The sequence below is a fragment of the Dermacentor albipictus genome, unplaced genomic scaffold (assembly GCF_038994185.2).
Source record: "Dermacentor albipictus isolate Rhodes 1998 colony unplaced genomic scaffold, USDA_Dalb.pri_finalv2 scaffold_28, whole genome shotgun sequence".
Taxonomy (NCBI): Eukaryota; Metazoa; Arthropoda; class Arachnida; order Ixodida; family Ixodidae; genus Dermacentor; species Dermacentor albipictus.
In genome coordinates, this window is record NW_027225582.1 from 2,063,654 (window position 1) to 2,082,177 (window position 18,524).

Genomic DNA, 18,524 nt, shown 5'->3' on the forward strand with positions numbered 1-18,524 from the left:
AAACTAGGATTTCTTTCAAGGTGTAAGGTTTGATCTTTGTTTGTGTTTTCGTTCGAGAAGCTCGAGATTTGAAAGATGCGTTTCAAGTAAACATGTAGTCTCGCGAGATGCTCATTAATAAGTAAATAGGCTTTCTTTTTGTGTGTGTGAGTATCCTGAAGGTCAAGGTTAGCGTTGAAAGGCCTATCGTAACGCGCGTGTCTGTTATTTAACCTTCTTTCTTTTTAAGCGTTTTTGAATTTTGTAAGGTTAAGCGCGTAGATTTGAGTGAGTGCATGATTTGCACTGAGAAGCGTTCTTCGTTCCATTAGCGCATGTCCTGTGTGGACGGAAGGAAGCAGATTTAGGACTGGGTTGCTCGTGTGTGTTGAGGGCAGCCGTATTCTGACTTCTCTGATAAGTATGCGTGGAACGAGTTATTAAAAGACGCATTATTTTAAGGGTTCTGCGGAGTGTGTAAGTCCCGCGAGTTTAATTGTTCGTTTAAGTCACGTGTCCTAGAGGGACTAAAGGAAGAAACGTGAGTAAGCGTAATGAAGAGTTTGCCTACGACACAAGTATGCGTTCTGGATAGTGACCACAAGGCTAGCGCGCTTGTGATTACGCACTTGTGAGGTTGACCAGATTGTTCAGTGGCACCAATACGTGCGATAAGTACGCCACTGCGATAGATTGGAAACATGCTATTCGTGTAGTTAGGCCACTTAAGTTATGTTCGGCTGTTTTCATTTGTTGTTTGCTACGTCAACGACACTTTGTTTTGCAACAACAATAGTACTCTGGTCTTGTCGGCAGTCGAGGAGAAATGGATAGCTGTTTGGAAGGGTGGTTGGAACTGTTTTGTCAAAATTGGGGAAATAAAAGATCAGGGTTCATTTTGACTCAGTAATAGCCTGGCGAGTCAGGTGTGAAGAGCCTGCGCTTACACGTGGGGCAGCGCTGTGTTGTTTTGTTTGTTTGACGTATGTTCTCCAGGGCCCAGGATCCCGAAGTTCGTCAAACGAGGCTCGACCCCAGTACCCTGCAGCTTCTTTCAGCGTTCCTCATGGCCAGCGAATTGAGTTCACCGGCCATTCAGAACAACCGGGGCGAGGACGAGCTGTTAGATATGGCGCCGTTTCCTGAGGCTACTTCGAGTTCCCCAGACCACATCGAATCGCAGCACAGCTAATTGAGGAATGCAGAAGCAGGAAAGCACATTCCAGAGGAGCACCAGACAAGTGCAAACAAGTTTGCGGCCCCCAGATCGTGCGCCGCCGGGATTAGAAGGGGCCGTCGGACAATAGAGCCCAATCGTCCCCCTTCGCCTTTGAAGAAGGCATTTGCCACCACTGCGGAGCCGAGCCACCGGGAGCAGGTGGGCCCTTGTACAATGGAGCATGAGCACCCCCCTCCTTCTCCACCTTAGAAGAAGTGGATTGCAATTCTGCGAGGCAAGAGCGCAGGGGGATCAAGTGATCAAGAGAGGAGGACCAGGCGCCGACTCTCTTCGCTGGGTATGACACCATCGCACGGGCGCCTACCATTGGCTGAAAATGGCGTCATCTGAGCAGACTCTCCCATTGGTCGAACATGACGCGACTTCCAGTGCTCGAAGGGTTTATAAGAAGCGTTCCAGAGAGACCAGAGCAGTCCCCGATTCCCTGATTCACCTCTCTCGAACTTCTTGCCGCGGGCCGCGGCGTCCGAGTTGCTGCCGGCCCGTAATGGCTGTACGACTGTTCATTCCCTTATGAAAATGACTGTTGAAATGTTGTTGGCATATTGTTGACGAACTGTTGACTCAACAGCCTTTCAACAATACCTCAACAATTATTGAAACCATAGAGCAATAATTCAACAGTAAAGTTGTTGGGCAGTTCACAACAAAAAGGTCGTTGACTAAATTTTGTTGGTATAGTGTTGAATAGTATTGAGTATTATTGAGCCATTGTTGAGTAGTTTTCAACACTAAAGTCGTTGACTAAATTCTCTTGATATGTTGTTGAATAGTATTGAGTATTATTGAGCCATTGTTGAGTAGTTTCCAACAATAAAGTCGTTGACTAAATTCTGTTGATATATTGTTGAATAGTATTGAGTATTATTGAGCCAATGTTGAGTAGTTTTCAACAATAAAGTCGTTGACTAAATTCTCTTGACATATTGTTGAAAAAGTATTGAGTATTGAACCATTGTTGACTAGTTTCCAACAATAAAGTCGTTGACTAAATGCTGTTAACTAATTGTTGAATAACACTGAGTCACGAGCAATATTGAGTTTCGAAGTACATGTGAAAAACACACGCACATATGTATGTGTGCGTCTTTTGCACATATATGTTGCTTTACTGATCACTTGATCACCATTGCATATATACAGGGTGTTGTTTTTGAACCATAGACGTATATACATGTGTTTCAGCCAACTTTACTCAGAGATAAAAAAATATGCCGATGCACCATAAGACGATGCGACCAAATGCATGTTGCTCACTCTTGCACGTGTCACGCTATTCTTGTATTTTTCCTAAGTAGTTATTTAGTGAAGAAAATTAGCCATTCTGAATGAACAAAGTTAGGCGAAAAATTCCAATTAAAAAGTTCTAGAGCACTTTGCAAAACGTCCGATTAGGCAATTTCTAACTTTCTATCTATTAAGTGTTAGTGTTTTTCAGCTTACTACGGATGCCCGAGAAATACAAAAAATATCACTTGACATACCCGCTTGCGCGCCGTGCTTGCAGCGCTCCCAAACGAGCATACCATCGAGCAGGGCGTGTTGCCGCTTAAAAGGCGACAGGGCAGTGACGAAGGCGTTGGCTGTGGTATTGACGCCAGCGACGTGCTTCCCTCGCTGCGGTTCATGATGGCGATAAGCAAACGGGTGTTCACGCCGGTTAAACGGTATGTTTTCGTTTGTGCGCAGAAGGCTTAGGAGCCGTGCAATCACGACTCGCAGGCGGGCATGTCACGTGGTGCTTTTTGTATTTTGCGAGCATCCGCAGTAAGCTGGAAAACACTAATACTTAACAGATAAAAAGACAGAAACTGTTTATTCGGACGTGTTGCCAACTGCTCTGCAACTTTCTAATTGGAATTTCTTCGCAACTTCCTTGCTTCAGAAGTTGGTTAATTATCCTTGGCTAATTAGCCAATTAAGCAATATATAGAAATAGCGCGACACGCTACATACCAAAGGGAGCAACATGCATTTAGTCGCGTCGTCATGGAGGGCATAGAGTTTACACTCGGCCTAAAGTTAGCAGAAACACCCTGCATATATATATATATATATATATATATATATATATATATATATATATATATATATATATATATATATATATATATATATAGTTTGAGAATTGAGAAGACAAACGTCGCTACAAGCAGTGATAAACCGATGATTGGACGCATCCTGCATTTCTATCGGCGTCCATTATAAGGGGCCAGTGCCCTAGCTGAGTGTTAGGAAACGGCATTGCATGCCTCCATGTTAAATATGGTCAAGGTGGCGGGGAACGTTAACAAAATTCAAGTCTGGGGTTTGACGGGCCAAAACCACGCTTTGATTATGAGCCGCACCGTAGTAAGAAACTCCATATTTATTTTGACCATCTGGGGTCCTTTAACCTGCACCAAATTTGGTGCAGGTTAAACGCACAGTACGCGGGCGTTTTTGCATTTCAGCCCCATCGAAATGCAGCCGCCGCCGCCGGCATTAGATTCCAAGCACTCGGGTTAGTAGCGCAACACCTCAGCCGCTATGCCACCACGGCGGGTGCGGCGGAGAAAGGAGTGAACATCGTTTTTAGAGTAATTTAGCTTAGATGTTACCCGTTAGCGCGCTACAGAACGAAACGAAAAGCTTGGCGGATATGTACAACATGGTGCTCATATTTCACATGGAGGCCAAATTCTTCTCTGTGACCTAGACGGGGTGCTGGCGAATGTGTTGGGAATCTGCTCGGCCACCAAGCACAACCTGCGCTGCTATACGTTCTCGGTGACAAGTCGCACAGCGCAGAGGCACACGCACAAATGTTTAAAGAATGGGACGACAGACCGCCTGCAGTTTGCCATGACGTCGAAATAAGAAGCACAAACAGCGACGTTTCTGTACTTTTGTGGTCAATAGTTCAGTTCGCATGGTTGCGGCACGCATTACTTTTTTTTTAAATACAAACGACGAAAACTGTGCGCGGAAACATTAGCACGGCGTTTGCGACGTTTGAATTTGGCGCCTTTCCCGCGCATGCCACTAGCTCCGGCCGGTGCACTGCGTTACTGCGCCAAAGAAAGTAGTTCATCAAAGAAGTGAAGCAAAAAACTTTTATACACTTCCAAAGCGCTACAATTTTTCTGTAATAACATGACATCACAGAATTTGTTATCAAATGGTACAATTTATGATAATATAAGCGTGTATTTGTATGAGTGTACATGTATGATTGCGCGTTTGCGCTGTTGAGGCTTGTAGCATTCCGGCGTGATCGTGCATGCCGGTTGTGTGAAAACTTCCTGCGTTTTCTGCGTTCTTTGTGTGCTTCGCTGCGACATCTTTGGAATGTTCCTGCGTGTTGCTCGCTTTTTATGGGCTTGTTGCCTCGAAGATCGCCATGATCGCCTCCGACTCAGCGACATCAAAGGTGAGTTAGTGTTTCGAATTCCCCTTGTTCGTCCGCGCCTGCGGCGCGGACGAACAAGGGGAATTTCAGCGCTTGTGCGTGTTTTCCATGCGCCTCTTTTCTAGTTTTCATTCCTAGCACTATCCTTCCGTTGCCAGAATTGGTTGTACCGCACTAGATTCGTGGTATATAACATGGAGCTTTGTCCTGGTTTAACTTTACACTCCGCTTGTGGTGACGTAAGGCAGCTATGTGGTGCCAGCTAAAACAGGGCATGTTGTACGCCATGATTTCTGATACGGTATTCGAGCACCGATTGAGTTAGCCTTATTAATGAGCGCAAAACAATGCGACGTGAAACCATCCGAGCTGTACTGTAATCGGAAGATATTTCGTTTGCGCCACGCTAGTACAAGACGTGGGAGCGAGCTTGTAGCGGCGTGGGGCGGTGGCATCGGCGAAAGTGTATTCTGTTGCGCTGAATTCCCTTCAGGAACGAGTGACTAGGCTGCTATCTGACACGCCGTGCGGCCGATGTTCACGCGATCGGAAAACACAGAGGAGGCTGTCGCGCAATAATAATAAAGAATTTGAAGGGTGTACATGTGATTCTATGCGATACGTTAGATACAATAGAGGGGGATGCCACAGAGTGCTGCGAAATCATCGAGTTATACGCCTTGCTAACCGCGTGTGTTTTGTTTTCCACCAGTTCGCGCGCATTCAGCTTTCTTTTTTCATCTTCGTTCGACGCCATCGAGTGCTTCGCCCCAAACGGCTTCGCGTAGGCGCTCTTAGCATTCACGGAAAGGCAGATTTCATGGCACTCCAGGTCCTACAACATTCAAAATAACGTAATTTCCTGAAATTGCAGCTTTTCGCACTTCAGTAAGTGATTGATTTAACAAAATTTTAAAATCAGTAGAGGAACGAGATGCCTGGCATATCTGCTTTGTCGTCCCACTGGGTTTCGAGGCGGCATGTATACGTTATCGGCAACATAAACATCAATAATTAGCATTGTTTCTTGTGACCATAGAAGTAGCTAATTATGTCGAAAAGCTATTTTTGCTTTGAATCCGAGCACTAAATAGTGAACAGATTGAAAGGGGAGCGCATAGTTGTGAACTAAATGACAACGCTTTGCCACAAGCTTGGAATAATGCATTGTCGAAAGAGCAGTTCTGTGAAATTCTTTCTTTGAGAGTAAGCAAAACTTCAGTAGCATCAGGTAGACGGGGAGTAAAAGAATGCAACACTGTGGTTTTATATGAAGGAGCATCCTTTAATATGTGGCCATAACAGTTCAGTAGATGCATGGAAATAATTTTTAAAATAATAGAGGAATGTGAAATAAATTATTTGACAAGCTCACACTGCCATTGGCAAGAGCGGCCACACTTTAGTGTATTCAATGACTAGTCATTTGTATCCGTCTATTTATGTCAGCCTAATGGTCCATGTAGCTCTTTTGATTGTTGATTTTGCTGCATTGTGGCTTCACATTTTAATACTGACATCTTTTTTCAGATTCAAAATGAGCTGAAAGACACCCAAGCTGGAATGCTAAAGGTGAATTCTTTGGCCATCCATTCTGTAACGTCACCATGATCAAATACAGTGATGCCGTGAAAATGTATTGCAGGAAGCAGAAAAAACAACATTGCTGATGCAACTGCAAGGCATTTGCTCCAGTGATCAATTGGTGCAGAGTGCCTTCATTAGGAGACATGGTGCCTTTAAGCACTCAGCTGAAAGACTGCAACTGCACCGGGACTGGGAGTGAATTTCAGTGTCACTTGTGAACATATTAAAGATAAAATGTGCCTTCTTCAGGGTATATGCCTGATATGGGAGGGGTGTTCAGAAACAGTGTGGACATTAGTGGTCTACGTGAGTGCACATCTTCCTAGTTTTACCTATGTCATGCAACAGTGCACTGCTAGAGGTATCAAACCAGAGCAGCAGCACCCTTTGAGAAAGTTGGCTGAAGAACGAGCAGTGATCAAAGCTTTCTGCATTTCAAGGGCCAAATTCCAGAAAGATTGATGCCGAGCTGGACGGTGTGAAGTGCCGGTCACCACATACTGTAGCCAGCATGGCATGAATCTCCTTGGCATTATGCCTCGTTAGGATACAGAAATTGCATCACTGCTCATAAAAAAAAAATGGAAATTGGGAGGTTGAGGCGAAGTGGCAGGGCTCCCCTCTGGAGTAGCCAGTGCATGCCCATTGCTATACTGATAATCCTACCTTAATGAGAACCAGTGATGCATGTTAACCTATTACGCAGCTAAGTGCATTCCTTGTTTTGTATTAAGGGGACACTAATGACACCTTAAATGAATTTAAAATAAAGCATCGTTTTAAATATCTACTTCTGTAAATTTCTTGGTAATTGCTTGATTATTAGAGAAAATAAAGCTCAGCGTTCAATTTTCTGAGTATCGCCCCAAAATCTTCGTGCTGACATCTCATTGTCACATCGTGGATTTCAAGTATTTTTACAAACTTGGGTTGTATTGTTTCAGTAAAAGTTCCTGACGGTTCTTATTTTAAGTTTTTGGAATACAATGAAGAACATCTTTATTTGTAAAAAAAAATTGCTGCACCTGAACAGACATCAAAATCCATGACGTCACAGCAAGCGGGTGTGGTAACTTCAAGGCAGCACTGCCACCAATCTTTCCTCTTGCTGCTTTTACAATTTACTCACCCTCTTGTCATGGTACGAGTGAATCTCTTGAATTGTAGGAAGGTCATTTACAGATACATCTAAAATAATTTTTCTCTTTAGTGCTTTCTTGCCATAGTTGCTTAGGGGTGTTGGCACAGCGCCGCTAAGCACGAGGTCACATGATCAAACAACCGCATTTTGATGGAGGTGAAATACAAAACTGCCCATGTACCTTGCAGCCTGATTTGGTAAAAATTAATCCAGAGTTCCCCACTATGGCGTGCTTAAAGCCTGTTTCACATGCAAGCGAAAATGCTTGCAAATCCTGCCGCTGCGCCGCAGAAATCAGTTTCAACGGTGGGAGCGGCAAGGTTCGGGCAAGTTGGAATTTCATCGCAGCGGCAGAGCGGCAGCACTGCTTCCGAACGACCCACCTCGACACGTGACCAGCGGAGGATTAGTGCTGGAAAGCCTGCGCATAGGACGATGTTTATTTACTTGGTACACGTGGTACAGGCAACATGCCAAGAGAGCTTTTCAACGAATTGTTAAATTGCTAAGCGCAGGATATGTATTTATAAAATAAAAATTTGAGAGGCAGAGACAAAGCTATGTTTATGTTGGTAGTCGCAAACTACCGAAACTGGCTGAAAGTCCTGTGTTTTATGCCAGCAACATTGCTATTCGCAGCAGCGGAAAATGCGCGGCGGCAATGCATATGAAACGAAACTTTGCGATAAGCTTTGCAGCGCCGCGTCGCTGTTCGCTCTATTCGCTGAATCGCTTGCATGTGAAACAAGCTTAAACATCAGATTGTCGTTCTGGCACTTAAAACGCCAAAATTTAATTAATTTAATTTTACTTTAGTGCTCTTTTAAGCGGTAGAATTCATGATCTCTGCAAAAACTCATGCTCAAAGTATTTTCCGTAAAGATTAAATAAACAGTAGATATAAGTGTCTATTTATATTTTCAATTCTGTGATACGTGATGACTATTAGTGGTACAACGAGACAGAATTGTAATACAATGTGTGACGGCACGATGATGCACATCGAAGAAATGACCGAGTCTCCCTAGAGGTCCTTGACATGGACATCAACTGACTGTCCACAAACTTCTGAGTTCACTCCGTGATCTTGTGCAGCCTGTGCTTTTCGAGTAGATTAATTTAATTGAGGTTTAATTTAATTAATTCAATTTACTGTCCTTGCGGCTTATGTACATTTCATACAGTGGAGTGGAATCTCGCATTACTTCTGGAGCACAGCAAGCGAACGTGATGTGTAGTGGTAATCTTAGTAATGATTGACAATCATGTCCCACTTCGAGCTCCTAATGCTGCTTGCCAACACAAGCAGCGGCATCTGCTCAAGATAGCGTGAAAGAGATTCATTGAAAAGTGGCATATGCCCAGGGTCGCATACCCAGTCACCCAAGCTGTTCCAATGGTTGGTATTGAACTCTTCCCTCAACATAGCAGCCCAATCTCCCCATTAGACCATGGCTACATATTCACACAAATGGATGGGACAATCGAGACAAACACCTGAAAATATGAAGTATCCCAAGAATGGTAATCACAATAAATAGTACCAGATGTGCATTAGCGCAAGCTCTTGTGCCAGTTGGTGCATGATGAACTTGAAAAAGGGGGGTACCAGCAAAACAAAGGACGCGCACACATGGAAAAGGCGTTAGACAGGGACGAACGCTGGTCCGTCCCAATGTCCGTCCATGTCTAATGCCGTTTCCTTGTGTGCGTGTCATTTGTGTTTCGCTGGTGCTCCCCTTTTTCAAGTACTAGATGTTTGGATACGTTGGTTTATTTTTCTTGTTTGTGCTGGGTTGTTTTTCTGAAACATGGGGCATCCAGACAGCATCAGAAGCTTGTAAGAAGTCAAGTTTAGCATTTTAGATTTGCAACAGGTACTTTTGTAATTGATTTGCAGTAGGGCTGTTGTGTGAATGTACTTGAAAGGCTTAAAACTGTTTTGCTAACATTTACTTAAACATGCAGGTTCACATACGCTGTAAGAGTGCACATTGAGAAGGTTATCCTGGCCCAGCTTACCATGGCCTGCCATGGTGGACCAGGAAAGTTTGCAAGGGCCTTGCTTCACCATGTGTTCACAGAGGAGGAGCTCATGGGCCATTTGGGCTTTGGAAATAACACCAAGGGGCAACAGAGGCTCTTGACCCCATCAGGGTCAGTGCTGTTATAGGCAAGTACCATATACCCTTTCCGGTTGCATTTTTACATTCACATTTCTTTTCTAAATTTATGAACTTGCCATTGGCATAACAAACGACTTTCATGTAGCCTGTGTGTCCAGTTGTGTGCTACAATAGCCTACCATTTGGAATGACTGTTCATATGATCTTGAGTGCCTAATGCCGCCATACTCAAATGCTTCCAAATTTAAAAGCTGCCTTCACTGCCAAAAGTTTTTAGCATCTCCACCAAATAAAATGAGCTGCATTTGTGCATTAGCAGTGCTACTTGGCTGTCATTGCAAGGAATAGTTGTCTGTGAAGCACGCTCCAAATCTGTTGGCATGGAGGACATGGTTAAGTAGCCTGAAAGTGTTAATACACGAATTGCGGAGAAGCTATGCTCAAGTGTGGTTACTGCTCAGCTCGAGCAGGAGCACGTTCACCAAATTGCAGAAATCAAAACAAAACAGCTCTCCATGTTCTGAGATGTGAAACAGTAGTTTCACCAATTTTAACAGACCACATCAAATCAAAGTGGCTCCTATCTTGAAGCAGGTCCATGTGATCCGAGACAGCAACCTTTCAGCGGAGGGAACCTGAGTGTTGTGGCAATTTTCTTTTGGTAGTTTCAATCAAAGAAACAACAGGGACCGAGTTGCCAGCTTCACAGTCAACAGTACTATGTTTAGTGGATGCTAAGCACCTAACCTATGACTCGTATTTATTAACATGCACTGTATCACTTTGTATTCTAAGATAAGAAAAAAATATTTATGTGGCTTTTCCTCATATACTTCAATAAATGGAGAATAGGCTCTTGGGGCCTAATGTATAAAGCTTCTTACAGACCATCGGACATGTCCACTACTCCCATTCTGAAATTGTTAGAATTGTTTCCTGCTTCCTTACTTCACCTACCTGTTAACATGGTTATGAACCATTGCCAAGTAGATTATGGGCTTAAATTTATCAAAAAGATGAATGGGCTTTTCTGTCGCTCTTGTTTAGCCCGTTGAGGATCACATTTTGGGGAGAAATATGCCTCTAATTTAGGAGTTATATATCTTTTGTAGTGTGCACATACCCAAAACTTTCGACTTGAATAGTGTCCTATTCAATTTAGTCTTTGAATGGTCACTATTTGTAAATGTGAGTATTATTCTAATATTTCGAAACACCAATAAAACATGAGATTTGAGCCAAAGTACGGTAAATTTTCACCTCCAATAACATAGTATAGACGTAAAACGTAAGAACTTGTAAGAATACCAGACCAGGCTACGTTACTAAAGTTAGCTGTACTTTAGAGGCTGTACAGCAATCATTCATGCTTACTGAAGAGTCCTGTGCATGTGAAGAAACTTTTTGCTGCTCCATTTGTGCCTTAATAAACAGCTCTTCATAACATAACAATGACAGAAACTTGCTAACTTTAAGAATACTAGTATGTGAACCTCATCTTACATTAATTGTGATATCAGCTGTTCATTATTCAGAAGCTATCCCATATTTGATTTGCTTCTGGCATTATTCGGTTCAGTCTCAAAAATCACTTTTCGCGCATCCTTAATATTGTTATTGCAGATTTAAGTTCTTCAGGGCGACTTTCCGAGAAAATAAACTGGTAAATAATTTTTTAAAATAACAATAAAGTGGCAATACCATTTAAGTATTTGCAGTTTTACATGTTTTATTGTTTTATGCAGGATAAAGCAGCATAATTTTTTCTGTAATGAAACTTACGGAAACTTGTGGCAGCACTCCCAAATTAGTGCAATGACAGACACCAAGGAGCTAAGTGAAAAATCAGTTTGGGAGAAACCCAAGGAGCGACAGCACTATAAGAATATTTTCTAGAAGTCTCAGAAGGTTGCAGCACCTCCAGTGGGAGGCTAGGCAACACTTTGTTCTGAAAAGGCAAATTTTTTCAGAACGTTCCATCACAGTGACAGATGTATGGTAGTGAACCCTAAAAGGGTTAAAGAAGTCAGTCCTATGGCATATGGCTCTTAAAAGACAGCATTTCTTCGTATCTGTCACATTCTGCATGTGTCATGCTAAGCAGTTTGGCGCACAACTACACGGAATCCTCATTATAACAGTAATTCAGTCGTTGAGGAAGAAAACATACTTCGCTGTAAGCAGTGTCTTCTTTAATGTGGAAAGTCCTAAGTCATTGTAAGGCGAGAAGTACGTTCCGATTGCATGTGAACTCAGGAAACCTAACATCAAATGAAGCTACACTCAATTATAGTGACATGACACTATTGTATTTGGAGCATGGAAAAGCACAGTGAAGTGCTGCACATTTTAATTATGAAACTTACAAGAAATCATTTTAGTTGTCAGTTCAGGTTTATTTATGAACGACATGAATTTTTTTCACCATTTTGTTTATCAGCAAGCAAAGTTCACATCTTTGACATTGAAGATATTCATGAAGTTATATTGCTACAGTGTTTTATTCCTCTTTGCCCTTTCCTGCATTTGACACTTAGTGGAGTCCTGTGCCACACTAAATAAATTTAAATGGTCATGCTGTAAAGCTGTACCCATAGAAAATTGGAATAAAGCAACACAAATACATAAATCAATTTCATTGTAACAAGGGCATATTGCATGCCATTCTTTTGCATGTGGAAGTTGCTTTTTAAAACTTATTCTGGCTTGTTTTTGCAGGCTTCACGTGTCGCAAATTTCCTGGTACCAACATGCCCTATGTAAAGAACTCTGGCCTCGCTTCTCGCATGGGACCCTTCCCCTGAAGCAACTGCCCCTGCCCCTTCACCTCTGAAGAGCCCAAGTTGGACAGCTCAAACCAAAACACAAGTGTTGTGCTTTTGTAACTCTCGACATTTTTATGTTTTATGTTAGTCTCCTGAAGGGCCCAATTTGGATTTCTCAAATGAGCATACAAATGTGCCTTCCTATGCCTTGACATTTTTATGTTAATTTTATTTATGTTAATTATGCTAGTCTCCTGAGAAGCCCACATTGGATTGCTCAATTTAGAATACAAGTGCTGTGCTTTGTTATAGTTCACTACATTTTTATGTTAGTTTTTGATATGGTTCCAGTAAGGATAGTGTTTCCTTATTAATATATTTTTTAAGTAGCTTAAGTCATTTCATGCCAAACCACCCAACAATTTTCTCAAGAACTGTTCCATTATGGCAAACCATTTCAAGTTTGCTTGATTTTGAGTAGGTACAACGAGAAAATTTTTGAGAAAATTTTCTTTCATACATACTCTTAAGTAATTCCAGGGCAACCAACCAGCGTTTTTTTGGCCATCACAGATATAGTTGAAGCTCCGAACTCTTGCTCCCCATTTATTTTCCTTCACAAAAATTTTTTTGAATTTTGGCAAAAATTTATTGTTCTTGCCCAGCTAAGCTAGAAGCCACTGATACACGTTTCTTCTGAAAGGGAAATTGTATGATCCAGATATTCAGGTGGTGTTCATGTCAAGAGACTGAAGTGGTGTCACTGCCAAAATTTGCAGTTTGAATTTTCTTCTAACGTAGGGAAATACAGAAGGCACAAAATGAATATAAAATCAGACTGGTTGACTTGGGATAGCAGCAAAATATTTCAAGCCTTGGAGGTTCAGTTGATCAGCTAAAAAAACTGTAACGTTGAAATTTTTTGCAAGCTTCGTGTTGAAGGTAAAAAATTAGCTTTGGTGGTTGGCACAAAAGTATGTCACCCATCATTACACAGCCGTACATGTCTGCTACGCATGTGACATGAAACAAAAAGTGATTATTCTTTAAGTGCGATAAGGTATTTTTTATAATGTTCCTTTGTGGATCACACATACAGCATAAATATAGCATAAATATATGAAACCATGTCATCTAGCAAGGAAAGGTTGTTAATATATTAGCCACAAGAACTACTCAACAAACTGACTTGCCTTTTTTATCATTACGAAGGCAGGAGACGTCAAGCGCTGCTGCTGCAGTCTCAGCTCTTATTTTTTTAACATGAACGCAAAAAGTGGTCGCCAATGGTGTCTGACCACATCAGACTGAACATGGCACATATGACTTTTATAGATGAGCATGTTCCAGCTCTGAAACAGTGGTAGCAAACAACACCACAAGAATTTGTTCATACTCATGTAGGTTTTCAGTCTTAATTATGAAGGTGTTTTCTACTTGCATCATCATTGGGCTTCAAGGAGCAGGGCACAAAATTTCTTGCTCCATCTATGTTGCATTGCAATGCGACATGCCCTTTAGGATGCTTTGTATGAACAATATCAGTGCTCTTTATAGATTTACTGTCTACATAATAGCTGATATTTCTTTTTCTAAACTGCATGAAACATATCTTTTAGCACTGCAGGATTCCCTCACATATTTATTACGTACGAGGTCTGTTAGAAAAGTATTCGACCTTTTTTTTGCGAACACCTGATGAATATGAAACAAGCGCGTTTTCATCAGCCGCCCTTGAACCTTTGTGCGCATGCATGAATTTTTTCCCACCTGCCAATAGCGTGAATCGCTGGGACGCAGCGTTTGAATGAGGTAGTACGGTGCTCTCGTCGGTTTTTTATCGCAAGGAAAATGGCAGAGCGACTGGAGCAGTGCTACTGCATCAAATTTTGACAGAAACTGGGCGACAGCCAAGTGGAAACCATCTGGAAGATTCAGAGTGCTTTCGGTGACTGTGCTATGAGCAGCACACAGATTATAGAGTGGTACAACCAGTTTAAAGACGGCCACACATCGGTGGAGAGCGAGCCACGCTCCAGTCGGCCATCAACATGCCGAAATGACCAGGTCATTGCCGAAGTGAACCCCGTGGTGATGCGGGACCGTCGTGTAACTATCCAAGAAATTGCGGAAGAGGTGGGCATCTGCACATTTTATCCACATTCCATTATCACCGAAGATTTGGCCATGAAGAGAGTTGCGCCAAAATTCGTTCACAAGCTGCTCATGGTGGAGCAAAAGCAACTTTGTGTTGAAGTCTCGCAGACATGCTGGATTCCACAAACAGTGACCCCAACTTCATGAACACCATAATCACTTGTGACAAGTCTTGGGTGTATGTTTACGACCTGGAAACCAAATCCCAGTCGTTACAGTGGAAGCATTCCACGTCACCAACCAGACTGCTAAGTGTGCAGCAACGTCAAAGTGTTGCTGACTGCTTTCTTTGACTCCCGCAGTGTGGTACACCACGGATACACACCACAGGGTCAAACAATCACTAAAGACTACTACAGGGATGTCCTTCATGGCCTATGTGATGCTGTATGGAGCAAGATACCGAAGTTGTCAACAGGAAATTGGCACATCCTTCAAGACAATGTTTTTCTCGCACTTGATTCAGACTTTTTTGGCGAAAAACCAGACTCCTGTAGTTCGACAGGCTCCTTGCTCTCCTGATATGGCGGCCTGCAACTTCTGGCCGTTTCCCAAAATCAAGGGGCCATTGAAACAAGCATGATTTCAGACAAGAGAAGACATTATGGCTGCAACGACAGCTGAGCTAAAGTCCATTTGGAAAGAAGCCTTCTCGGAATGCTTCTAACAACGGCAGCACCGCTGGGAGAAGTGGCTGGATTCCCAAGGAGACTACTTTGAGGGTGATTAGGTTTCCAACACTTCAGTTATGCCAGGTTTTTTTCTTCAGCCAAAGGTCGGATACTCTTCTAACAGACCTCGTATTGATATTTTATGTGCAATGGCTGTATGGTTTACTTGGCCCACACCAAACACAAGCCTCGTTGCATTAGAGCATGTGTCCCTTAGCAATAAAATGCAGACCCTAACACCGCTTATCTGTCATCTGTGCATACGAAGCCAGCTTTGTCGTCTGCATTCCCGGCCAGCAAGCTGTGCGCACATCAGAGAAAAGTCGGTGCTGACAAAATTTCAAAAAGGAATTTCTCGCTTTTAAAATGACTTTTTTAACTTCACACATGCATAGCAGACATGTAGAGCTATCCAATAATGTATCACATTTTTTCGCCAACTACGAAGGCTGTTTTTTCCTTGAACATGAAGCTTCTTGCAAAAGATTAGAATTTTTTTTTTACAGGCGATCAGCTGAACCTTCAGAGCTTCATATATTTTTCTGCTATACTATGTCACTTGGGCTACCATTCTGTATTTAATTTCTGTCCTGTGAATTTTTTCTTACGAAAAAAAAACTAACGGATTGCAATTTGACTCATTTTTGCCGGTGCCAAAAGCAATTGAAGTATGCAAATATTTGAAAAATTGTCTATTTTGGCAGTTGCATCACTTCACCATATTTCCACGCACACCATTTGAAGGCCTCGATCAATACAATGTGCATTTGAAAAAAAAGTATTTGAAGCATTTGAAAAAAAGTGAAAAGCTAGAGGACATTTGATGCCTCTAGCTCAGCTGAACAGGAAAACTAAACTGTCACCTAAAATGCTACAAAATATCTGGCAGAAATAAATAAAAGTGGGTAACAAGCTTTGAACTCTAGTAAACATATGGCAATGTTTCAGATTTATGTGCGGTGTGAAAAAAATGCTTGTCGATTCGGCATGGAATTGCATACCTGCAAGTGCATCTGTGCCATTTCCAGAGTTCAGTAAGAACGGCATTTTACATAACTTTGTAAAAATGGTTTATTGCTATCTAAAATACATGAGTAAAATTAATAGGTATAAGTCGGCTTAAATTTAATATGCAACAAAACATCTCCAGTAATGGCAATGATGTGCCTTTCATGTTTGCATAAAACCATATCTTCTGAATTCTTTCGTTATTTTTTGTGGCAGCGAATAAAATTGAAATGGAACTCGCACAAGGAGTAACTTTGCTGTATTCCAGCACATCACTAATAGCTGTCTTTGTTTCATATGAAAATCTGAAGCAGTCAATATGAATAAGTCGCTTGATATGGAATTACCTGCGCAGCAACGTTATCATGGCAGAAAACACAACTGGATCATGCAACAGCAATGCGGCATAATAAACTGCTCCCATAGGCATCACTTATTGTGATTGCCATGTTTCAAAGGTATGTAAGGTTTACTGAAATTGGCACACACCATTCAACCAACAAATAAGGATTGTACAGTGATCCTTTTTCAGTTTTACAGATATTTAAGTTGTCTGCCAGGTAGCATAATTCTTGTTCTTGAGCTGGATTATTCAGAGGTGGACATTACTAGCACAAGAAATGGAAACATTAAACTGATTGTCATAAATTTATTAATTCCCTTATAACATCACAGCACATATTTCAGTTTGCAAATTGTAGCCAGTGAGTTTGCAAGACATTCACTTGAAATTAATTTCCAGGATGACACCAGTTTCGATATTTTTCCATAAATGTGAGAGAAATACAAGGGCATTCCGGTTACTTTTGTACTTCAATGCATAGCAGTGCATTTCGACAGCCAGTTTGATGGCATGTGTCTCGTTACTAGTGTCATTCTGGAAATTCATTCTAAGTGCATACACCTTGTAAAATTACCGGCTACAATTCGTAAAAACTTTATTAGGAACTGAGTTTTTGTTAATCAGCTGACTATGGTGTCTTGTTTCTCATGCAAGTAATGTTTGGCACTCTGTATCTAGAATTATGTTAGCTGCAACAGTCAGTCTTCAATAAGTTCCATGAAACTTAAAGATAACCACCCTGCATATCAGGTCTCAGTTGAGTGCTGTGGGCACAAGCAAATTGTGCCATGGTTATAGTACCACTGGCTACCTAATAGAGAAAGCAAGTACCTTTTTTGAGTGTTCTTATTTACAGTCATGTCAGTCTGCTTGTACATTTATTTATTTAGGCATTTATTTTTTAAAATTTATTTCTTTTGGGAAATGTGTTTTACTTGAGAGCCACACTGACTACATCTTCAGTATTCAATTTTGTTATGGTGTCAAGCTGCAGGAAGTTTGTACTGTGCGATAGTTTTTAAGAAGTTTCTGATCTCAAACTACAAAGGGTTGTACATTTACAGAGATGTTTGGTTACAAATAAACAGTTCACCTAGAAAAATGGTTTTTGTCTGCATCAATTCAGCACTCTTGATTTTTCGGAGGACCATTCACTCTGACAATTGAAAAAAGTGGCATAACAGTACTGCTAGCAGTTTTACAATATGGTTTATTACAGGCAATCTAGGAGCATGCTTTTGAGCCCAGGGTGACAGAGGTCTGCGGTACAAAATGCCTGTATTTAAATTTTATCCTTATCCTCTCACAGCAGACATGCCACCGTGACATCAAAGGTAATTATATGCAACATAGCTCAGCAGTATTTTAAGGTAAGTGCAGGTTTAAACTGCTAAATACCCAGTGGGGCATAAAAGGCTTTCAACGTAATTTGTGTTGATGTTCAACAGATCTGCAACAATGCTTCCATGGGCTTTCAATTTTGAGGCTCAACACATCTGCAACAATGCTTCAATGGGCTGTCAACATTGACAAACAACACATTTCAACAATACCTCAATGGGCTTTCAATTTTGAGCTTCAACAATGCTTCAATGGGCTTTCAACATTGACAAACTACACATTTCAACAATACCTCAATGGGCTTTCAACATTGACAAACAACACATCTTCAACACTGCTTCAATGGGCTTTCAAGAGTGAAATACACCATAGTTTCAACGATATGCCAACGATCTTTCAAATTGAGAGGCCACAATGATGTTTCGACAAAATGTCGCGGGCCAATTATCAACACTTGTCAACAATTTCCTCAATGATGTTTCAACAATTCGCCAATGATCTTTCAAGGTCATTTGTTGACGTTGACCAATGATATTTCAATAACCTTTCAACAATTTTTTTTGTAAGGGTTGACGTCTCACCTCTCTGTAAATAATGTAAAATAGACCCTCCCAAGTTTGGTTTTCATCCCGAAGTCCGTCCCTCAACTCCTACAATACACGCACTCGCGCGCATGCAAACGCAAATATGGAGGCACACGCCCGCACACTCATACACAGAGCGAACATGCGCATAGAACCATACCCAGGCACGCTCAAGACATACATACGCATAA

The 18,524-nt window shown here is 41.7% G+C and overlaps 1 long non-coding RNA gene across 1 annotated transcript; it reads left to right on the forward strand.

The window, feature by feature from the left end:
- The first annotated feature begins 4,476 nt into the window (after positions 1-4,476).
- LOC139052614 (uncharacterized) lies at positions 4,477-17,510 on the forward strand. The gene is made up of 4 exons (XR_011509990.1): positions 4,477-4,631; positions 6,141-6,182; positions 9,307-9,511; positions 12,183-17,510. It is a non-coding gene; the product is annotated as an uncharacterized lncRNA (long non-coding RNA).
- Positions 17,511-18,524: the final 1,014 nt, after the last annotated feature.